This window comes from Lepeophtheirus salmonis, chromosome 5 (assembly GCF_016086655.4).
Source record: "Lepeophtheirus salmonis chromosome 5, UVic_Lsal_1.4, whole genome shotgun sequence".
In the NCBI taxonomy this organism is placed as follows: Eukaryota; Metazoa; Arthropoda; class Copepoda; order Siphonostomatoida; family Caligidae; genus Lepeophtheirus; species Lepeophtheirus salmonis.
Genome location: NC_052135.2, coordinates 2327948 through 2353622, shown reverse-complemented (window position 1 = coordinate 2353622; position 25675 = coordinate 2327948). Strand labels below are relative to the sequence as shown.

At 30.4% G+C, this 25675-nt stretch overlaps 1 protein-coding gene across 2 annotated transcripts in view; it reads left to right on the top strand.

Moving 5' to 3' along the window:
- Positions 1-1989: 1989 nt before the first annotated feature.
- The window catches only part of chrb (charybde), a 28267-nt gene continuing 4581 nt past the window's right edge, over positions 1990-25675 (top strand). Inside the window, exon 1 of one of the 2 annotated variants that reach the window (XM_071888065.1) lies at positions 1990-2069. The gene's annotated coding sequence lies outside the window, so the exon portion shown is untranslated. Of the gene's footprint in view, positions 2070-9534; positions 9749-25675 lie in introns of those variants that run through there. The other variant, XM_040712286.2, reaches the window with a different exon arrangement.

Below are 25675 nucleotides of genomic sequence, written 5' to 3'. Positions count from 1 at the left end.
GTGAATGTTATTATATCACGGTCAAACCATTGGAGGGATTTTGTCTAAAATTTCTTATGTAGCTTTGTATGGGTCCAAAAATATTTCTGGTAACAATTTTTTTGGTCTCCAAGGCCATGGCCGTCTTAAAATAGAAAATTTTAGCATTTCACCTGTACAACCTGTGGATCAGGGTGTATTTTGGATATTAGAAAGGTTACTTTGATGATCAGGGAAGCGGCGGTGGAAGAATTTAATCTACCTCAGGGACCAGAAGCCACCCGTCCGTAGGGATATATTCTAGCATATTAAAAGGGATTTTTGGTGGTGAGAAATGAGGCGCACTTGTACCGTTTAAACTGCCTAGTGGCGCAGTACTTCACCTGTACAACTTGACATTAGGATGATTCCTGTATGCTCAGGATGGAGAAATTTAACTTGCCTTGGTCCGAGCAGTTGTTTTGTACAACCTGGGGGCTAGAGTGAACAAAAGAATATTGGAAGGGTTCCTTGGTGCTTATAAACATGGCTGCAATAGAGTTGAATATGAACTTTGGCCCATCCTTTCAGTTGTACAGCCAAAGAGCCGTGAAAGAAGAGTGCCTATATGAAGCCTATATATTAGTATACTCATACTAATAAAACCAGCAAAGCGAATAATTGTTAAAATTTCACAGTCTTGACTTTTTTTTATATTAAGCATAAGTGTTCTTATTTAATTTTAATTTACTTATGTCCTGAACAAAGCCGGGCATATCTATTCTAGCATAAAAATGAATTTTCAAGAAGGAATTCCGTTATTTTAATATGATTAAATATTTGAGCTTAAAATTAGAGCTCCTATCCAAGACCTACACCTAAAAACAAAAGCAAACATTGCAACAAGACTATCACAAAATTATATACAACAATCAAATGCTAAATATTTCAAAACATATAGCCTGCCACAGAAGATTACACCCCACAAAGTACAGAAGGTTTGCACCCCTGAAATGATTTATGTGACATAGAACATTGATTTGTTTTTTCAGGCTGGGTCTAGCCTCTTGACCGATTGTTTTGAACCATTAGGTGAGGTCATGACATGACCAGTTCTTCTACTTGCATGAGGATATTATAATAATTCCAATCTTCTTACTATGTTTTCAGTAACACATTGTATAATAAATTTTTTTCCCAAAATATTTAAAATTTAATTTTTGAAATTTTTTTTGAATAAAATTACTATTTTAGGGATAACATTGGAATTTTTGAAAACATTTAGAAAATATTTAATTCTTCAAAATTTTTTTAAAAAATTTTCATTTTTCGAATTTTTTTTTCAAACAAATTCCAAAAATCAAGCCTCCCTCCCCCAAAAAATAAATATGTATATACATATAATCCTGCAGACTTCCCTGGGAGCGCATGATCTTGGTGATTCATTACTAGGGATGGGATGTTTGTGGAGAAAAACACCGTGTAGAGAGTTTTAAAGGAAAAATAGTTGATATGTGCGCTATTATTCTGTTTATGCACAAATGTACGTTTTAGTTACTTAACACAACATCAACTCTTGCTTCTTACAATATAAAAGGACTTTCCATTCAGGAAATTAGAGCATTTCGTCATTGGACCATGAGGTACAATTTGAGTATTCAGTGAGTTGATAGAATTGACTAAATTGAGTATAATATATCTTCTTTTGCAAAAAAAAAAAAAAACAATCTTGCTATACCGAAAACTGCTTATGATAAGTGCTTCGATGATTGGAAAAAGCGTTCGTACATGTGTATTGTATCTGAGGGAGATTACTTGGAAGGGAACGAAATAAATATTGATAAATAAATAGATATTTTATTCTTAAAATGCTAAGTCACCCTAGTTTTTGAACACACCTAGTATATATATAAAAATTTATATACATATATATTAAATAATAATAGTTTCATTGGCCAAAATCTGGCCCCCTCAATAAACTCTTCCTACACACACCGCCTAAGAAAACTCTAATTAATCTTATAAACATGTGTGTGTTTTGAAAGTGGTTGAACAGTGAAGACTCTTTAAGTGTTGAAAAGAACGTCTATTATTATCATTCATATTGTATAGTAAGTAGCTCCTTTTGGTTTCCAAAAAAGTAAAAATAAAATGTTTAGTTTGTTCAAGTGTTATTAACCCTAACTAAATATATTTTTGGGTTTCAAGGTAGTTATGATTAATATTTATATACATATATGTATACACATAGGTAGTATGTGCCCATTAGTGTTAAGACTCGAACCTAAAATGCATTTTTTTCGGTTTTGTCTTCGAGGATTTTTTATAGACCGATTCTGACTGATACTTTGGTACAAATTGCGTTCTTGGGCAGTAGACTTCAATTTAATCGTTTTCAAATTGTGGGCCGATTTTTTGGGTATCAATGTATTGACTGATTTTATTAACTACCCGCCTCATTTATGACTTGAACAAGGGTCGTTTGAAAAGTCCATGCAATGTTCAAGAAATGGAGTGTATCGAGGTTATGTTTGGTTAGTAGCATCTCTTGGAAGGACACACGGCAACTTTCAGCCAGATCGGTCTGTCTTTTTCTGTTTGGCATTCGTTTGATTTGAGGAATCGGAGGGGAAGATTATGGGGATTATCTTTTGGATGCGTAAGTAGTATCCTCATCGACTATCTAGAAAAGTGTAAAACTATTACAGGATCATATTTATTTATCGTTATTGGACTTTTTGAAAACCAAACTGCAAGAAAAAAAAACCACGATTGGCCCACAAAAAAGTCATTGTCTATCACGACAATTTACCAGCTCACACCTCAGCAGTTGTGATCGTAAAATTAATAGAAATAGGGTTCCAACTCGAGATGCTCAAAGCACTAGCAATCTCAATGCACCTTCACTCTTATGACATCCATCAACATATAATGGATTTTATCAATGATTTTTGGAGTAGTAACCTCAAGAGGATTTCCAGAACCACTCCGAAAATTTGAAACCACTTATAAACTGTTTTAATCGAAGGTGCAGGATCCCCATTATAATTATCAAGCTCCTTCTTAATCTCCTGAGTTATTTTTCCTTTCATAGAGTAATGTTTAATCAACACACGAACACGTCCATTTTGTTTAAATCACTCCACTTCCTCGATTCATACGAATGACAAAAAGAAAGAAATAGATCTAAATGAAAGTTGTTGTGTGCTCTTCCAAAAGGTACTACTATCTAAACATAACTTTAATACACCCCAGTAGTGCCATCTTTAGGACTTTGGAGGGTCTTTTCAAACGACCCACGTGTAAATATGACGTTATTGTTCCCATGTTTAATATTTCGAAACATAGGACGACTTCATCAACAATTCATCTAGACTGAGTTTTAAATGAGACGATCCACACCAAATTTTCTTTGGAACTGATATAGTCCGAACTTTTCTTTGAGACGAGTTCAAACTGAACTTCTTTAAAGGACCAAATTCGTTTTGTCTACTAAAAATGATAGGGTCTCAGACCGGTCCAGGTTTTCCAGGCCCAAATATATCACTAATGCCTATATATGTATATCCATGCATACGTATTAATTTGCATAAATGAATATTTTGTATTACCTGAGTCACACTTTTTGGATTTAAAATAATACACATTATATGTACGCGTATGGATAAATGGAGCACGCTTCGAAAATTTAGTACTTGGAGCCCTCTCCGGCTGAAATCCCCATTTTTTATTGTTATTTAGGGACTGAAACACGAAATCAACATTGAAAACTTAAACCGGCATGAGATTGCCCTTAAACACCTTTATTTTAAAGGCATGATCTTAAAGTATAATTTTGATACAGACCCATATTTTGACGTACGATAAGGATCGATACATACGATGTCTGACCAAAAAGAAACCGTTATTTTCTCTTTCCAAATTCGATTCTATTTTCAATTATCAAATTTCTTTTTTAAGTATATTGTAATTTCAGTTAGTTTTGAACAGACCCAATTGTTAGACGTAAACTAAAATTTGAGAATCAAATTTAGTTTTGTAGACGGAATGAGAAAATAATGTTTCTTATTTATCAAAGAGGAAGATGAAAATAAAGGTTAAAATCCATGGATTATAATCAAACACTAATTTTTCAGATGCTCCCTTGTTTTGATGTTATCTTGATTATAATTCCTACAAAATGTGTCAAATCATACAAAAGTTTAATTAGAATCTTATACTAAAACTAAAGAATACATCCTTATTGTACAACTTTGAAATATTTGCTAAAGATAATAGTTATTATTATTCACGATGTGCATTTTATCAAATCGTCGCAGAGAAAAAATAAATATAATTTGATAAATATACATAGAGTTTACTTAGATAAATGTATAATAAAGGAAATAGAGATAACAAGGAGACAATCTGCAAAGGTCAGAGTGAATCTTTGTCTGAAGCAGAGTTCGGGAAACTTTTTTTAGCGTTATCCAAAAAGAAACTGTAGTCAAATTAATTTAGCACAAACTTGTGAAGGGGTGTTCACAGGATTATTACATATTGACTATATACAAGGGCCTAATTTTTTTAAATTTTTATTCGAAAAACTCTGATAGAAAATCTGTTTACAATGCATTTTAAAAATTAAAATTCATATATTAATTTAATGGAAAAAATCCAAGGTTAATCGAAATATAAGGTTAGACCATCATGTAATAGAGCTTGCTATAATTTTCAATCTGATGTATTGTACCAACTGCAGGCAGGATAGGCAGATTTTGACAAAAAAATGCAACCACTCAATGTTCAATGACGTCACTATTGCTGGAATTTTCAATTTAATTTATCGTCCCGAGTGCTGGGAAAGAAAAACAGATTTTGTCAAAACACGCTCAAAATAACGTCAATATTTAAAAGCTTGGTGGAAGTCAAACATCAGTCGTACACGCATTATGGTATGGCATTGTATTTCTATTAACCTTGGAAAAATCTTTGTTTTGGAGAAAAAAAAAATTGCAGGTAAAAAATTGAGAATCGAATGGAAATTGAATTCAGAAATAGAAAATAACGTTATTTTTTCTATCAAACCTCATACATTTATAGAAAATTTTATATTTTATCAATGGAACAAACCCTTATCAGTGCTTTATTTATTATATCTCCTTGAGGGTGGTGTTTACAGCCTACCCCAAGTTGTGAAACACTTTCTTAGTTTTCATTATTTTCTTTCTAAAACTCAAGTATATATTAACTTACATTATTCAGTAAGAATTTTTGGGGATCTGGAAATGAAATTTTGATACACCATTTTACATTTTATTCCTTACAATTTATATATCTGTCCACATTTTCATGCTGTAGTCTGGATCGAAACACTGATCGATCCAAAAAACGTTTCTTTTAACTGAACTGAAAAAACATCCGTCTATCTCAACACTATTTAAAACTATTTAGACTGTTTTAAAAGCAGGTACAAGGTAGGAGGCCTATTAGAAATTTCTCATGTCACATTAAACAAAGAGTTGCAAAAATAATTAAAAATGCATATTACTCATTATTTAATGATATATATGTACGATATATTTATATTATATAATTTGCAGTAATTATGATATTATTAAACGAATGATCAGTAAATATTTGGTGGAAATATTGTCTTTACTATAAATCAGAAGATGACTAATATGTACCTATCTCCGCTATCCACATTATATATATTGTATTTATATGCATAATATAAGCTACTGCTTAGCTCCCACTTACATATTTACGAAGAAAATGCATATTACATATTAAATTAACTAAATAAGGAGACTCTTGCGCAAGATGTCAGCCAAAGAATTGTGTGTGTTACATTTACGAATTGGCAAATTTTGATTTCTTTTATAATATGTGTATAGATAAATTAAATTGTCTTGGCAATTACATTGATTTATATACTTACACACCAATTTTGTGCATTTTTGTTATTAGGGGCCGCCCGGGTGTAATAACTATGGATAATATACAGATAAATACTACTAATGAAGAAGTTATTGAAGTCCCAAACCCTCTATTCGGTGATCCCTTGTCGATTTTGTAAGCTTGCCAATAGACAAAGTCAATAATTTTTATGGTAGGTAACTTTAACAGTGAGAGACATTGTACGAAGAAAAAAGTGTTTGGGGGAAGAAAAATGCTGATTATAACCTCTAGAATACCATCTTCTTTATATTTCGCTACTATGGGGAAAGGACGACTTAATTGCATGGAAGGGAGGATGGAGGGGGTCATTTATTTGATACATCTTGTGTGACAACCTTGTTGCTCAAGGCCGGTACTGAAAATGGGTTGTGAATGGGTCATTCAGTACAACAATGACTCAAAATATACGGGCAATGCAATAAAATAGTAGCTAAAGAAGAAGATCATTAATGTCATAAAGTGCACAGGCCAGTGCCAGACCTCAATCCCATAGAAAATATTATTCAGTACGAGAGAACTTACAAAATTGGCAAGAGATCAAATACTTATTTTATCCACTGTACATACGCCCATAATACTGTATTTATGTTGAAAGCAACTTTTTAGTTTTGTTTCAGATCTTTAAAAATACTACCAGGTGTTACATGAAAAATATTTAAAAATATTTACTCTCATGAATCCAGGGTCTGTGAACCAATTTTATATTTTAAAACTGCATCATAAACTGCTGACTGTATGTGTTGTTTTTCTATATCGCATGTATCTCACGGTAAAAATGAGTTGAAAAAATGACGTTCAGATGTCTGCACTTCTCCGCTAAGGAATAACTACCAAGGAGATTTATAACCAGATCAAGGTGTCTAGGATCACTGTCTACCTTGTCGAGCAGGGGATTACCAGCAATAAAATCAAAAGGAAGCTCTCAGCAGTCAGGGTGAAGAAAATTGTGGCACAATTTGATGTGGAAGAACAGAAGCACATCCGGCCTTGTGGAAGTTCCACTCCTCCGTGATCACAGCCTTTAGGGCATTGCCATTCGGGTGAGAACTCGTGTTCGTCTTGACCTCCAAGACGCACGAAACATCGACGTCTAGGGGGCACAGATTGGCGAGGACGAAGACTAAAATTCTGCTGAACAGAAAGAGCCATGTTTTCTCTGCAGAAATGCTACACCTTCTTGGACGTGTGTGTCGGTGTACTATATTGGATAAATACATAGTTCCCTGTGGGGAATGTGCTCTTCAATCATGGCAAGATATGGTACTTAAGGACTTTGTAGTAGACGTATGTGTTGACTTTCTCGTTGGCTTAGAAGAAGTAGGGAGGTATCTTGCTGCCGTCGGACGCAACGACGACGAGGACCCTGTTCTGGATGTTTGATCCTGAAGGTTTCCTCGACCTGAGCTCTTGATTCAGTTGAGATGCGATCATTTCTCCGGTTCAGAACAGCGTTTTCTGTGAATATCTTCTTGTGCACAGAGGAGATCGCACACCCTCTGCTGTTTTGCTTGTCACTCGGATATTTTTGATCACACAAAACAAAACAAAAAAATCAAATTGTAAAATTTTGTCAGTTCTTTTGAATGGCACCATGTACAAAATTGTCAGAATTTTAAAACTGAGGCTAGATAGCCTCGAAGAGTATACTAAATTATTGTCGTGACCCTCTACCCCTACGGAACATTCCCTTGAACTTCCCTAATTAATGATTTGATTATATGACCTTAGTATGGATATATACAGAAAAATGATGCCCAAACAAGCACTAAACAGGTTCAAATCATTTGACTTCACGACAACAATAATTTTATTGATTCCTATTCTCTTTTTGTACTGGATGCGTAGAGGAAGATATAGTTATTGATATATACAAGGTAGATCCTATCTAGGAGTAAAATTATTATTTTCAATCCGGAATGGCATTGTTGCAAAATCACAGAGGAGGACAACAATACCTCTTATTTCTGAGCAGAGCCAGCTGTGACCGTTAGAAAGAGCAAGGAAAATCTCACTTTTCTCAAGACCAACAAAAATTCGGCCAAAGTTTTTCTCTTTTGTTATTAAAAATTGTTCACCATTGATGGCACTCTGAATAAGCAAAATCCAACCAACCAAATATCCAGACAATGTCTCAGATTCAGTTAGATATGTCTTCAGATCAAAAATTCTAGATGCAAGCATAGGCAAAATCGGCCCTCCAATTTGGTTGAGAGGAAGGAACAACTTAATGCAATGCTTACATCAAACTTCTGCATATGAAAGTGCTACGTCTAGCCAGAGAAGTGTTTGTGGATAATTTTGTGTTCATTCAAGACAGAGCTCCTTGTCATTATGCCTCCAAGACCCAACCCTTCTTGAGAGACAACTCTCCAGACTTTTGATACCTCAACATTTGCCCTGCCCTCCTCTCCAGACGCAGTCCCCTTTGACTACTCTATCTAGGCGCGTCTGGAGGAGAGGGTTTGTCCTACTCTCCACAGGAGTGGCCAGACTCTTGAGGCATCTATCAAGAAAGAGTGGACCGAACTCGAGTTTGACTAGATAATCAAAGTCTACAAGGGTTTTCGGTCTCGTATTGAGGCAATTATTGGAGCATATTCAATAAAAGTTGTACCAAGTACAGATAATTTTGATGAATAAATGTCTTCACAAAAACTCTGGTTTTAATTTTACTTTTGAAAAAAATAAAATCTGTACCTCTAGAAAAGATCCTTCATGTATATAAATATGCACAAGTGCACCATATAAAGCACGTTTGATACTTGGAAAAAAGAAATAAGGACTAGGAATCATTCCAAAAAGCTTATACATTATTTATGTAATAAGTAGTGATGGGACGATTAATTGGAATCGGGAGTCGAAAAATCGAGTATTTGTTCTGGAATCGGGATTGGCATAAATTATAATAAAGTTTAATTTGCGATTCTGATTTTTAATTATAACTCATATTTAACTATTTTCTAAGAACTTTTCTAAGTTATGAAAAATAAAAAAATTGAAGAATTTTTGCTTTTTACTAGAAAAATTAATATATGAAATTTCTTTTCATAAAAATTTAGTATTTCAAATTAAATTTTTTATAACTTTTTTGCCAATAAATATAATTTTCGGTGAATACCTATTTTTGGAAATTTTTCTCCAAAAAAATTTTTTTTCAAAAAATTTTATATTTGGAAATTTAATTTTTAAAATTTTATTGCAAAAAAATAAAAATTTTGAGAATAGCTGGTGATTTTTGATATTTTTTGTGAAAAGCTCCGAAATTTTTGAAATTTTTTTCCAAAAAATTTAATTGTCTGAGAATGTATGAGAAATTTTTGAATTTTTTTTTTCCAATTTTTTAGTAAGAAGCAAAATTCCTTAATTTTTTTCATAACTTAGAAAAGGACTAAATAGAACTAGAATCACAAAATTAAACATTATTTTCCGATACTGATTCTAGTATAAAGATCTGAATAATTGTCCCATTACTACTTTAGACCGAATTTGAAGTAAGAGGGTTCGGTCTTGAACTGAGTCACATCACTACAATAACTATATGTACAAGTACAATTTGCTGGTATGATTTACTCTTTTTTTTACCCAAGCTTACGGCTTTTTCTTTAACACAACATACTTATAATATGTACATACAATCGATGTTGAGTTACATATGCGATACATTTTAATGTGCTTTGTTCATATTCAAATACGTGTGCATTCGAGTTTTGTCTTTTTTCCTTTATTTTTTAAAACACCTAACAACAAATAACTGAAGTAGAAGAGAAGGGATTATTACTTCATCACTAGTTAACACAATTCCAAGAAAAGTTCCATGAATATTTTTTTACTACAGGACAAACAGTATGTAAGTACCTAAAATCTGCATATATTTTTAATTGGAATTTGTTGTTTTTCTGCATTCTCATCAAATGCATTAAGAAAATGCATCATTAAACATACAAATTTATAATTTATTTACTATAATAGAGACGTATGAAAGATTTTTATATTGGAGGGGGTCTATATACATGGGGATAGTGATTTATCTTTCTTTTATCGTGTAGAATAAATCATAACTCGTCAAATCATATGATAACTAGAGATGTGAAAATTGTCAAAATCATCGTGAGTGTATATCAAAAAGAGAAGTGTATGTTGGGAACTTTGATATACAAAAAATGTGATGAATATACAGGGGCGTCCACAGGAAGTGGGCTGGAGGGGCCACAGCCCTCCAGCCAAAAAAAAAAAAAAAAAATTAAAGAATTTTTCCTTTTTACTAGAAATTATTTCATTATTCGAGCAAATGATGCCGCAGAGCAAAAAATTTAAATTTTTGAAATTTTTTATGAAAATCTATGAACTTTTGCAATTGTTTTCCAAAAAATTTAATGTGGATTTTTCAATTATTTTTTCATAAGTATTTAATTTTGTAATAAAAGCACTAAGTAGAACTTTTCACGGAAAATTAATTTTTTTGGAAAAAAAATTGAAAAATTAAATTTTTCGGCAAAAAAATATGGAAAATTTAATTAAATTTTTTATATTAATTTTTTTGATTTTTTTTTCAAATATTACACTTTTGTAGTAAAAGCATAAACTTCCTTAATTTGGGAAGGGCTACAGCCCCTGCAGACGCCCCTGATCAAACTAGCTACAGAAAATTTCTCTCAAATGTAAGCAAACAATTTTTTTTAGATCCTTTAAACGTTTAAATTGTAATTTATAAATATTCTAATGCAATATTATTGGCAATTCATTCTTTATATTTATACGTTTGTCAAAATTACCCAAGAAATTCCAAATGTTATGTCTTATTTTTACAAAATATTGGTCAGAAATTACATAAATATAATTTTTAGTGATGGGACGATTAAAAAAAAATCCCGATTCCAATTTTTTAATATTTTAAGAAATAGTTAAAAATACCAATGCAAACACATTCACCGGATTATATTTTAGGGGCGGTTCGTGGTTTATTTTTCCAAATCCACAGTTGTTCACAAAAAATTAATTTTTTTTATGCGGGGAGTTTTTTGGTTTTTGGACTTTTTTGAACAAAATCTAAATTTTTTTGGAAAATTCAAATATACGATTTGAGGTTTAAATTTAATTCAAAAGTCCACAATTATATACCAAAATATAAATTTTTTAGGAAGAAAATTAAAAAAAAAAATTAAATATTTTTTGGAAAAAAAAATGAAAAATTAAAAAATTTGGAAAATTAAATTTTTAGGGAAAATGAAAAAAAATTGGAAAAAAAAAACTTCTTTTTTTTTTGAAAAAATAATTTGATAACTTAGAAAAGTAATAAATAGTTAAATTTAATAAATAAGAAATCCGAAATTCATTATTTTCCTGATGCCAATTCAGAAAGAAACCCGATTTTTATTCTGTTTCCGATTAATCGTCCCATCTTAGTTATTAATGTTTTTTAATGAATTGATAAAAATTTAGCCTTTACAATAACTTAAAAAAAAAATTGAAAATACACATTTATTTAGTTATAACACACATTTTCAATTTTCGTAGATAGTTGAATTCGAGTAAAAATTGCAAACACTATTTATAAATACATTTTTTCGTTTGCCAATACATCAGTAAAGTATTACATTTTACTTAATCAATATGAGGGGAAAATAAATAATCTTACTCTCATCCTGGTTTTGTTTAATTAATACACAGGTCAGCACAATATTTGTGGGATTTACGACAACTGCTGTCTAAATGTGGGCTGTTCATTACGAATATGAATTCAGCTTTGTCCATCATCAAGTTTTTGAAATATAGGTCTTTATAACAATTTTAAATAAATTTACAAAACTCAAAAATATCAGCCTTGATCCATGTGAGGATTTTCATGCAGTCCTCGAGCAGACTGGCCAGGAGGTGGCGTGGGATCCTTGTGAAAGAAACTAATCCCAAAGTTGAACATACTACTGTGATCAATATCTTATACGAACTTATTTCAATCCAAGCTTTATTTGTAAGGGAGGAAAGACAATGATGAATGCACTTCCTATCCACTAGAGAAACACAATACACTTCCTATCCACTAGAGCAGTAGTTCTCAAATGGAGGCACTCCAGGGGGTACTTGAGATTTTGAAGGAATATTTAACAAGTTGCACATAACTCAAGAGTTCCCACAGGACGTGGGTGGAGGGGTTATCCCATCCAAATTAAGGAATTTTTGTTTTTTTATTAGAAAATTTAATGTTTGAATCTTTTTTTTCTAAAAATTTATATTATAAATTTAATCTCATTTTCTGTGAATAACTATGGATGTTTAAAATTTTCTATAAAATATTAATTATTTGAAATTTTTATTTTAAAAATTTTATAATTTATATTTTTGTACAAAAAATTTTATTTTTTGTGAACAGCATTGAATTACATACGGTGGGAGATGCTAAATGATATTTAGGACCCATGCACTTATAATATTGAACGCTTTTGGCCTCTATGTTGCTTTCGCCACTATAATATTGTATATTTATAGATGATAAAAGAGTTACATTGGGTTTTGGACATTTTATGAAAAAATTCTTTAATTTAAGAAATAAATTTTTTGGAAAAAAATTTCTAATATTAAATTTTTTCCAATTTTTTTTACAAATCTACAGCTATACACAAATAATTAAATATTTAAAAAAAATTTCAAAAATCCTGAATTATTCTCAAAAAACTATAAAATTTCAAAGATCCATAGGTGATCAGACAAAGTTAAATTCTTTTGAAAAAATTTCCAATATTAATTTTTTTCACAAAAAATTTAAAATATCCACAGTCCACAAATTTCAAAAATTAAATTTTTGTAAAAAATTTCACAAATTCATAGCTGTTTCCAAAAAAAAAAAAAAAAATTGTTTTGTTTGGAAAAAAATTTCAAAAATTAATTTTTTTTTAATTTCAAAATTCCATAGCTATTCACAGAAAATTAAATTTTTTGAAAAAAGATTTATAAAATCCATTGCTTTTCTAGAAAAATTAATTTTTTTCAAAAAATAATTCAAAAATTAAATTTCAAATATTACATTTCTGGAAAAACAATTCTCAAATTCATAGCTATATAGAGGAAATTAAATTTTTTGGGAAAAAAAAATTGGAATATTAATTTAAATTTTGATACATTAATTTTTTTAATAAATAGCAGACATTCCTTAATTTGGAAGGTGGGGGGGGGGCTACAGCCTCTTCAGCCCAGCCCCTACGGATGCCCCTATTAAAATACATACAAATAACTAAACACTTGGCATGCCTCTATTTGCCCTATTTCTGTCATTATCATGAAGAAAAAAATCGTGTATTTATTGTTTATGTACATAGCAAGGAGCACCCACGACATGATCCCATTATTTGTGGTTACATTATTAACATACTACACACATAAATACATATCTGAACAAAAAAAGTCTGCGGTTTCCTGAGGCACGAGGATCAGCGATTAAAATATCATTAAAAGAATACATATTTTCATTGGGTGGATTTTGATTATTAAGAATAGTTTAATTCTGGACTCACTAGAAGGAATGGGGACACAGCACGTCCACAGGATTATATATATTTGGTTTTTGGAAAACAGAATTGAAATATAAAATTTTTGGTGAACAAAAATTGAAAAATTCTTAGCTATTTAGAGAAAATTTATTTTTTTGGAAAAAAAATTCAAAAACGAAATATCAAATACTATGTTTTTTGATGTTTTTTTTTCCCAAAAATCCACAGCTATTAAAAAAAAAAATTCAAATACCCACAGCTACTCACAAGCAATTAAATCTTTTGGAAAAAAATTTCAAAAATCCACAACTGCTTATAAGAATTTAATTTTTGGAAAAAAATTAAATTTTATACCAAAAAAAAATGAAAAATTAAGGTTTGTGCAAAAAAAAATTCGAAACTCCACAGCTTTTTATACAAATTTCAAATAATAAAATTTTTTGAAAAAAAATTCCAAAATATTAAATTTTTGAAAAAAAAAAAATATATATATTAATTTTTTTGCAAAAAAATTCAAAATTATTAAATTTTTTGGAAAAAAATCAAACAGTACATATTTTTTTCTGCTGAATCATTTGCCCTTATGAAAATTTTTACCCGTTTTTTATTGTAATTTTTTTTTCATCCTACCAAAAAACAATTAAAGCAAAAAGTAAAAATTCCTTAATTTGAGGAGGGTTACAGCTATAATTTTAACTATAGTTTAGAACTAATTCAAATATAATCTACTAATATCTCAATATTTTATTATGTTGATCAACTTTGGCTACTCTAAGTACAATTTGTGGGACCTATACAGGGTAAATATGAATAATCCTTGTTGATAGAAATTGACAATAATTTGAATAAGATTAAAAATACAAATACACTCTTCATTATGAGGAAAATCATTGCAGTTTGCTTTTGTGTTAATAAGCAACATATCATCTATTTTTAGAATCAAATATATCCTTACCATACTTTTTTTTATTTTTGAATGGCTTTATTATCAGTTCATCATGATACAAATGTAAGAATGAGGAATGGATGATATCAGTAGTACCTACTTGAGACTTTTTATGCATTCGTTAACTAATGTGCCTTTATTTTATATATATTATCGCTTGATCTCTGAATAATGAGCATTTATCAAAAAGTGGCTGAATATATATACATACAATAATAGATTGCCCAACAGACATACAATGGTCGTTTGAAAAGTCCGTTTCAACCAGATCGGTGTATTTCTTTTTGTTTGGCATTCGTTTGAATCGAAGAATTGCCCGTAAAGATCATGGAGACTGTTTTTCGCAAGGAAATATCCTCATCGACTATCGGGAAAAGGATAAAACTATTACTCCATGCATATTATTAATCGTAATTGGACCAATTGAAAGTTGAACTGCAAGAAAAACGGCCAAGATTGACCCACAAAAAAATCATTTTCCATCACGACAATGCACCAGCTCGGATTCCAACTAGAGATGCCCACAGTAAAAGCAATCTCATGTATATAAATACATAATATTTTGATAATCAAATGGATCCTAATAGATATATCGATCGATCCTGTAGACTGAAAGGAATTAAATGGCAGAAATTATTCTTACTCAGGTAATCTGCTCCAATGATCCAAAAGGCTCTTCTTTTCAAATAAATGAGGGATTTTTTTTGCTTGACTATATTTTTTTTATTTACGTACATATTTGGGAAATGGTTATAATTACATAGCATGAATTAGTTACTTCAAGCTTAATTTTGTTTAGTTATTTATTTTGGTATAAATTGCTTTGACTTACGAGCTCCGGCAATGAACGAATTTAACTTACGAGGGTCTTTTGAAAAGTCCGTGCAAAACTCTGTCGCGTATCAAGGTTATTTTTATTTAGTAACATCTCTTGGAAGAACACACACAAACTTTCAGCCAGATCAGTCTATTTCTTAGTCTGAATCAGTCAGTGGAGAGATTTTCAAAAAATGACAAAAAAGAATTTCCTGTGCTCATTAAATATTACTTTATGAAAGGTAAAACGCCTCAGGAGACTAAAAATAAGCTTGATAAACATTATGCAGACTCAACACCTTCGATTAGAATAGTTTATTGGAGGTTTTAAAATTTTCAGAGCGACCATATGGGCACAAGTGAAGCTGAACATTCTGGACGTTGAGGTGTCTACTACAGAAATCATTGATAAAATGGATGATTTGGTAATGGATGACAGAAGAGTGAAGGTTCGTGAGATTGCTAACGCTGAGGGCATCTCGAGTTGGAACCCTATTTCCATTAATTTTGCGACAACAACTACCGAGCTGTGATCTGGTGTATTGTCGTGGTGGAAAGGGACTTTTTGGTGGGCAACCGTGGGCGTTTTTCTTGCAGCTCGCTTTTCAAATGGTACAATAATCATGAATAATATGCACCTGTAAAAGTTTTATCCTTTTCTATGAGGATTATTCTATGCGATTCCAAAAGACAGTTGTCATAATCTTTCCAGCCGATTTTTCATTTGGAAGGAATGCCAATCATATAGAAATTGACCAATCTGGCTGAAAGTTGTTGTGTGTTCTTCCAAGAAATGCTACTAACTAAACAATGCCTTGATACGCGCCAGTAGTGGCATCTCTCAGACTTTTCATGGACTTTTCAACCGACTCTCATATATATTGATTAAAAATATTAATTAGGATTTTCTCCTTTTTCTAGTTTTTATTCCAGATTGTTTTTGAGTTGATGCACCACATTAGGTGTATGTACATTAGATATATCCGAGTCATTTTAAGGAATCTATGAATGAATACATTTTTTTATAGAGAAAGAGGGCATAATATAATATAAAAACATGCCAGCAGATGTGTTTGCTATTTTGAATAATAAAATAATGAAATATATCCTGTTGTTGTCTGAATTGAATGACACATACACAAATCTATCAATTGTTTAGTTGTACATAAATCAAATTTCCAACCCCGAAATGACTCTTTTTTATTATTGTCAGACATTTTAGTTCCAATAGGATCATGGTTGTTCATTATTTTATTTCCTGAGGAAACTTGAGTCCAATCCATTTTAGATATGTTGTGTGTCAACATAATAACAGCCATGAATAAAAATCAAGAGAATGAAAAAATCCCAATTTATTATTATACTTGATATACTCGACCAACCATTCATATTTACCCATTTTAACACACAAAGTATTGAAGTCCATTGCAGGATCCTGGGTGAATGAGGAAAAAAGTTTATTAACTATTAATTGAAACCCAAAGAACATGTTTTAGTAAATGTATCCACCATCATCTGCATCTGGATGTACTTGGCGCTCATGAAGACCCAGGCCTTGTTGACCGAGGGGTTCAGGGCTCACTTGCTGTTGTGGTGTTTCCATCAGGACTTGGACTACACGTGTGCCTAGATAAATAGTCTAGGGGATTGTGGTCTAGACACTGTGGCAGACGGAAGGTGGTTGGTGGTTGAGTCAACAGAGGCTGTGGAATACGCCAGAGATACTTTCCTCTTGCGATTTTTAGAACCCTGAACACCGCTCATGGGAACTTTTTCCTCTTCTTGACATTGTCCGCCATTGAGGAATTTGTCTTTGTCTTGAAGGCCGACTTCAGGTGGTTGACAGACACGGAGGGATTTCTGCCTGCTCTGGGAGAGGTTCCAAGGTCCTTTCCGTTCTTCAACTGCATTGAGACATTGTAAAGAGTCTTCTTCGAAGCCCTAGTCTGCTCCAAAATGGCCTTTTAGGAGAATCCTGCGTGGAGAAGCGCTGTAATTTTAATCCTCTTCATTTACTTTTTTTTCAGGGTGCCGACTAGAAACATGTTTTTTTTACCAAATTGACAGCTAATTATGCGTTCTCCAAGATTGCTTATAGGAAATTTTCTTTTAAAAAAATGACTCTTCACCTCTCAAAATTAAGCATAGTAGAGATGATTTAATAATAAAGGCTGGCAGCCTAATATTTCAAATACATATTTGAATACAATTGTAGGCTTATTATCCAAACTTTTGGGATTTGTTAATATATCCTATAATTTTTGCCAATGTTTTGAACAATTATTTGATTTTAAAAACTTATATTGGCCCTGATATAGCCCTTTTCAAAAATGTATTAAATTCTCGTTCTTCTTTATTGTGACGATGAATTTTGGCTAAATCAAGTTTAATTCGCTAGGCAGCTTAAGTATTAATAAGAATAATTTGTTTGTAAAAATGTACAAATATTTGGAGAAGAATACAAAATATAATCCACACTCAATTTTGAGGCAAATAATTCTAGCTTGACTTTGTGTTGACATGCTGCATATTATTTATAATACCTCTCTCTCTCTCCATAATTAAATACAAAAAATGACATTTTTAAACTCTGACTCAGAAACAAAGAATGACAAAATAGATTTGTATTTTTGTCATATAAGAGTAACGTGCATTTGCCAATAATAATTTCATTCAAGTATTATATTTTTGAAATCCCTTATATGATTTTTTGAATTATTGTAGTATTGGAACCTCCCACACTAGCTAAAGTGTTTAAAAGTCATTCCATCCAATGAGTCAAACTCTTCATTAATAAGTCACATACCTCTACCAAGGACATGTAATTTGAGATACATAATTTAATTATGTGCTTATGTCTTTAAATTTACGATCTAAAAATACAAGAGTGGAGTATAAATTCTGAAGTAAACGTAACGTGTATTTTATATAAATATATTATATATTAAAAAGGTACTTATGCAATATGTATGTACATTTTAGGAAGACTAGAGACAATTGCAACAGACCCTTTTTTCTAGAACATTAAAAAAGGTTTAGCCACAAAATCTACAATATAAAAACTAAGGGCAGCCGCAGGGTTATGTTTCGGGAGAGGCTTGATTTTTGGATTATTTTTGAAATAAAATATCCAAAAATTTAAAAAAAAATTATATAAACTTACGGAAAATGAAATTTTTTGAGAAAAAAATTTTTAAAAATTAAATTTTTATGAAAAAATTTCATATAAATAATTTTTTGCTCTGCTGCCATTTTTGCCCTAATGACAAAAAAAATATTTGTAAAAGGAAAAATTTATTGATTTTGGGGCTACAGCCCCTCCAGCCCACAGCTTGCAGACACCCCTGGTTGTATCAATCCTTATTTAGGACGAAAGACGACAGTTCAGTTCTGCGTATCAGTCCTAAATACTTGTAATGTGCGGTCCTCGAAAACGTCACACAAGATTTACAAGATCATCTTCACAGTGGACGCAGTTGTGATCCCTTCTTGGCTGAATCTAGAGCTTAGTTCGAGTGAGCCTTCAGATATAAACATCCAGCTAAGGTCATGGTCCTCGGCGTCGTGGAGTCCGACGGCGGTAAGATACCTCCCTACTTCTTCAAATTTTTGGGAAAAATTTTCCAAAAAATTGTAACATTTGAAATTTTTTCCAAAAAAAATTTAATAGATGTCATTGCAGGTCTCTTCCCGGACATTTTCTTTTTGGGTGAGAGGTTGCGTGAGGTAATAAAGGTAACCACAGGATTGTAAATTGATTAGGGGGGTTTACTTATTTATACATACTTACAAAAAATTTATTTGATAATGAGTTATTTAAACGCCTAAACACATTTGTATTTCATCATCAGCAATTAAATATTTGATGCAGAACCGTGTAATAAATATATTTCCATATTATCTACCATTGTAAACAGACAGTGTGTACAACTTTAGTTATACACACTGTCTGTTTACAATACTTACCTAGATACATTACGAGATGTAAGTAATGCTTCTGTAATTATGTACATATAATCTGAAGTAAGCGGAATGCAATGAGCTGTTATATTTATTAACATATTATCATATTTGTTTCAACATCACACGCAATCATGTCAGTTGAATAGGCATACTTAATGCATAATAGTTATGGATCGAATCGAACATCTAAAAACGCGGATATGGATTTGCAAAAAGGGAAGCGAAAAAGGGGCTTTTGCAAGATTATATATGTAGATATGTATGGTTTTTTTTTTGTGGGGGGTGTAGGTTTTGCATAATTTTTTTTAATTACAAAAATTTAATTTTTCGGAAAAAATTTCAGTAATGCACAGCTGTTTATAAAAATTAAAATTTATTTGGAAAACAATTTGACAGATTAAATTTTTTGGATAAATAAATCAGACATTCAAAAAATCAAAAGTTATTTATTCTCAAATAATTTGAATTTTTAATAGTTGTTTATAAAAAAAACCTATTTTTTGGGGAAAAAATTACAAATATTAAATTTTCTTGTAAAAAACAAAAATTCCTTAATTTTTTTTTTTTTTTTTTTTTTTGGGGGCTACAAGCCCTCCAGCCCACCCCCCGTGGATGCCACTGATGTCAAAATTTGATGTTTTATGCAAATATCAAAATTTGGAATTTCTTAATATGTGAATTGTTATTTTGTCTTATAATATTATGATAACATTTCCCTCAGAAAAAAGAGAATTATCGCCTATCTTTGGTGTAAATTTGTAGATCTGAAGGTAAATAACAATACCAAGATCTAACTGATATATCATCAATCAAGGAATTAATTGAAATATTTATTGACAAAAAAGGTTCTTACTTTATACATAATCATTGCCATAATCATTCAATTTTTACGGTTTGAATTTTTTTTTTTTTTTTTTGGGGGAGGTGAGCTTGGTTGCTAATTTTTTTTTTTTCCAAATCCAAAATGTAAAATTTTTTGGCAAAAAAAATTTTGATAAATTAAATTTTTAGAAATTTTTTCCCCAAAAATTCTAAAAATATTCAAAAATCTATAGCTATTCACATAAATTAAAAAAATTTTTTTTTTTTTTTTTTTTTTTGTTTTTGAAAATCCATAGCTATCAAAACAAAAGTAAATAACAAAAATTCCTTTAATTGGGGAGGGATTCAATCCACTCCCTACGGACGGGGTATATGTATGTAAATATAATGAAGATAGTGTCCTTGCGCAGATGCTATTTCAAATGAAGAAGATTTTCCTCTTTGTAACTGTAATTCAATTACCCCCCCCCCCCCTCTCTCTGGCCTGCCACTTGCACTCTACAAAAATCCCATCCCATAATTTTCAATCTTTTCACTTCAGAGCCCGTTTACGTAATTTTTCGGGGAACTTTTTCCTAAATATTTGAATAAATAATTTTATTCTAAAATAGTTTTTTATAACTTAAAAAGATAAATTTGAGGTTATGTACAAAGTATACGCAGATAAGAGAGGGGCAGTGGTTGAAATCGTGTACTTAATAAAGAAAGACACTTAAAGAAATGCCTAGTAAATGAAATCATGGGAAAAAGAGGCGGAAGATGGCCAAAACCTTAAGCACATACATTGTATATGACTCCTTTCTTGAAACCCCCGTTTGGGAATCACTTACCTAAGAAATGTGTTGAATATTACAAAATTAATATATAAACATTGAAATCTGTCAATTTGGATGTGAATATTAAAATTTATTATTTTATGGACGCTGCGAAACAAATATTTCTAATAGTAATATGTGATAATTCACATTTGCAAGTATTTGATTCATCACTAATTTTGTTTCTTTTGTATATTTGAACATATGACGACTCTAGAAGGTATACAGTCTTGGTGACTATTTTTCTTTCTGTATTCGATAGCTGTATTGCAGGTGTTATTTGTTGTGTGGAAGGCTTGAAAAAGTTTATATTTAATTAAAAAAATATAATAACACACTTTCATCAGAGAGAGATTAAGTCCTCAAATACATCCTTAAAAACGAATAGTGTGGACTGGACAGTTGACTCCCAAACCATAGAGGTCATGGCCATTTTTATCACTATCGTCAATCGTTTTCTTTTTCAATTCGTCTTTTCTAACTAAGAAAAGTAATTCTTTCAAAATTAGTCGCCTATAATAAATTGCAACTCAGAAAATTGTTGAGACTTCTCAAACTGCATGGTGTACCTCATAAGGGGCCGTTGAGCGACTATAAATTCAATGTAGACACCATATGTAACTATTACCGTCCCTAGACTACAAATTTATAAAATTTGTTGGCCTATAACATTTTTTTGAAAAGAAAAGTTCTGAAAATAATTTTCCTTTTTTAACTAAAAAAGAAAATGTATCATCTTGTTTCATTAACGAAAAGGTTTAATTAATCCCTCAATATATTATGTCTCTCTTTGTAAAATATTTCGTGCTGTGAGAAGGAAGGGATGCCACGCCGCTATTAGATGAAACAAGTGGGTACCAGATGCTAAAACGCTATTTAAAGGAGAAGATGCGAGTCAGTAGCGCCAGAATCATCGCACTCTACCCTTTTTTGTCTCTTCTTAGGGGCGTCTTCAGTATTATATTTTTGTGGGACTTGGTTAATGGAATTTTTTTGAAAAAAAATTAAAAAATTCAATTTCAAATATTAATTTTTTGAAATAAAATTTCAAAAAATTAAATTTTTCAAAAAAAAAAACAAACAAAGCTATTCAGAACAAATTTCAAATATTAAATTTTTGGAATAAAACTTCAAATATTCACAGCTATTCACAAAAAATTATTTTTTTTGAAAAAGATTGAACATATTAAATTTTTAGGGGAAAAAAGTAACTTATTCAATTCTTAGGAAAAAATTTCACATCTCAAATTTGCAGGAAAAAAATTTAACATTAAGAATTTAAAAAAAAAATTCAAAAATTATATTTAAATATAAAATTTTTGAAAAAGATATCAATTATTCAATTTTGTGGAGAAAAATTTGTAAAATGCAAAAGTTCCTTAATTTAGGGGCTACAGCCCCTACAGTTCACACTCTGCAGACACCCATGTTCTTTCTCTAATATGCATATGTGGTGCGTCAATATAAAAACAATATTCAACGAAAACTCAGCAAAAATATATATATATATATCCTCATTTACAGAAAATTAACTTTTTTGAAAAAAATTTGAAAAATTAAATTCCCAATTTTAAATTTTCTAGTAAAATACAAAAATTCCTTAATTTGTGTGGTACTCTGTCAAAAAAGCCCCCTCCCCAAAAAAAAAAAAAACATCATCATAGTAAATCATAGTCACAATTCTGCCTCCTTCTCTAAATAATCACCTTGTTTAACAAAGACTGAATTACCTATTGGTTTCCAATCAACATATATGTTTAACGGTCTTAAATTCACTGATCCAAACAAATAACTAAAAAATTACTTGTATTGATTTAACTGTTAAACTTTTTGTCTCACCCAATTGACATCTAAAGGATTTTACAACTTCCCTAATTAGCCATCCATTGTTTTTAAAACTAATCAATTGAATTCAATATATAGGAATGTCATGTAAACAGAATATTTCTGATATTTTATTTTTGTTATTTTAAGACTTCTAAGATTCTTCTAAAAGATTAAAGATTAAAAATACCTTACATTGTCCAAAAATGTAGCCAGAATGTTCTTACATATTCTTCAATAGTTCTGTTATTGAGCTTGTAAGAAAAGGTTTGATTCTGCATATTAGATATTCAAAATTTTTGAATTATTTTTTGTCAAGATATACACATTTAACTTCCTTCTTCAGGGGTATCCGCATGATAATATATATATATATTTATTTTTTTTGGGGGGGATGCTTGGTTTTGATTTTTTTTTAAATATCCAAAACTTAAAATTTAAATAAAAAATTAAAAACCCCGTGGGGGATCAGAAATTATTTTAAAAATTGCTTTTTTTAAAAAAAAATTTCAAAATTTAATTTCCAATATTAAATTATTTGGAAAAAATTTCAAAAATCTACATTTGTTCACAAAAAAATTAATAAACTTTTAAAAAAAAATTTAAAAATTAAGTTTCAAATGTTAAATTTATTAGAAAAAAAATTACAAAATTTTATTTCCAATATTAAATTTATTGGAGAAAAAATTCAAAAATCTACAGCTGTTTACAAAAAAATTAATCATTTAAAAAAAAAATTAAAAAATTAAGTTTCAAGTGTTAAATTTAAAAAAAAAATTTCAAAATTTAATTTCCAATATTAAAAAAAATTCAAAAATCTACAGCTGTTTACAAACAAATTAATCATTTAAAAAAAAATTAAATATCAAATGTTAAATTTTTTGGGAAAAAATTTCAAAAACCCACAGATTCACAAATAATTTCTTTTTTTGGAAACAAATTCTTCCCCAAATTTTTGCGTAAAATTGTTTCATGCTGAGCAAAAAAAATTATAGTAAAATACAAAATTTCCTTAATTTAAGGGGCTAAGCCCCTACAGTCCACATTCTGCGGACACCCATGTTCTTCCTCCAATATGCATATGTGGTGCGTCAATATAAAAACAATATTAAACAAAAACTACTTCTTACTTCATATAGTATAAATAGGACCCAGTATTTCATAGATCTATTGCAGTCAATTCCAGGCTTCCTATTCAAATTTTGGCTTTTTTCACGGCGTTACCTTAATAACAAAATAAAAAATACATTATATTTTGTTGTCAGCTGTCGATATTTCTGCTTCATTTCTCCGAATCAGTGTTCTGAAGATTGATTGGTCAGGACTGTCCCCAGGATTATATTTGGGGGGAAGGGGTTGTTTTTTGGAATTTCTTTGAAAATAATCTAAAAAATTACATTTTCCTGAAAAATAATTTGAAAAATCTAATTTTTTGTAACAAAATTTCAAAATTTAAATTTTTAATATAAAGTTTTTTGAAAAAAATTACAAAGATCCTGTTTTTGACAAAAAAATTATATTTTTTCCAAAACAAAAAACCAATTTTTTTTTTTTAATTTTAAGTTATTTGGAGAAAAAAAATTCAAAAGTCCACGGATATTCACAAAAAATTAAATTTCCAATATAATTTTTTTTTTTAAATTAAAAATATTCAATACTTCAAATTTTCAGAATTATCTAAGTAATTTCTTTGGATATTTCAAAGTATCTACTTAAAAGCAAAAATTCTTTAAGTGGAGGGCTACAACCTCTCCAGCCGGGTGGCTGTTTTTTGAATATTGTTTGTTGATTTTGTCATTTTTAAGCCATGAACATTAAACGAACAATTATTGAATAATAAATACCAAATGCAGTTGGGGAAATGAATTAAACTAATCACAAATATATTTTGGGATTTTTATTATTTTAGGTTATTGGCTAATAATGATTAATAAAAGCAATAAAGCTATTTCCCATTAGTAACATTTGAATATTATGTACATATACATTGTATGTTTGCGAAAAAAATCAACAATTAAAAGATAAAATTTCTAAAAACTTATCTTTCTACTTTTGTCAATATCCTTTAAAAGAAAAGTGTTTTATTTCACTCTCTTTTGAAACAGCTGATTTATAACTAAATAGATGCAAGGCTCTACTATTTAACCTGATTTTAGAAAATATTATAGTATAATATAATATAATATCCAGAAATTGGGGTTGTTGAAAGCTTGTTCCAATCATGAACAGTTATTATTATTCTAGACCCCTTGGAGAGGCTTTGTATACAGCTTGTAAACGATGTCTAGTTTTTTTTTGTCTGTAGTTTTTTTTTTTTTACTTTTGAAGTGAACAAAGAAGAATATGCGGTGCGTCAATATAAAAACAATCTTGAACAAAAACAGAAAAAGGAAATAATCCTCATTTTTTATTTATTTCAATTACAGCCCAATATTAAATAGACATATTTGTGTTTATTTGTGGAGTAACTGTAGATTCCCAAGAATTTTAATCATAATTTAGAAGAGAGGTCGCCTGCGGCACCCAGTCGCCATTTGGCTTCTTCATAGTCGTTCACTCGACTTTTTCTTAAAATATGCCTTTGATTTCTTATTTCGTTAATACATATTTTTGGAGAATGGTCGCCCTCAATAATTTTGGGAATAACAAAGTAGCTCTCAGCTTTAAAAAGTTTGGTGCCCCCTGGTTTATAACCTTTATTTGATTTAAGGTACTTATGACCCAAGTGTCAAATATATCAAATCTGTCATTTATTTATAAGTTTGGGAACTTTAAGTGAAATTTGGTGCGCACCAATTGGTTTAATAAGAATTATTTGTTGATAGAAATGGAGGATCCTTCGAAGAAGAATACAAAGGAATCCACCCTCAATTTTGAGAAAAATAATTATAGATTGTTTTTATGTTGATGGGACACATATGTTAGGTCTTTGTCTCGAAGGTTGGATGGAAGCGTTTCGTTTGTTACTAAGAGAAAATTTTTCCCCTTATTTAAAAAAAGGGAAACGCACTCGTGAGGAAGTAAATAATCCACGTACACATCTGACATCCCTAATCGATCGAGATGCTCCTGCTAACCAAGTAACAAAGGAAGGAAGCAAGCAAGGA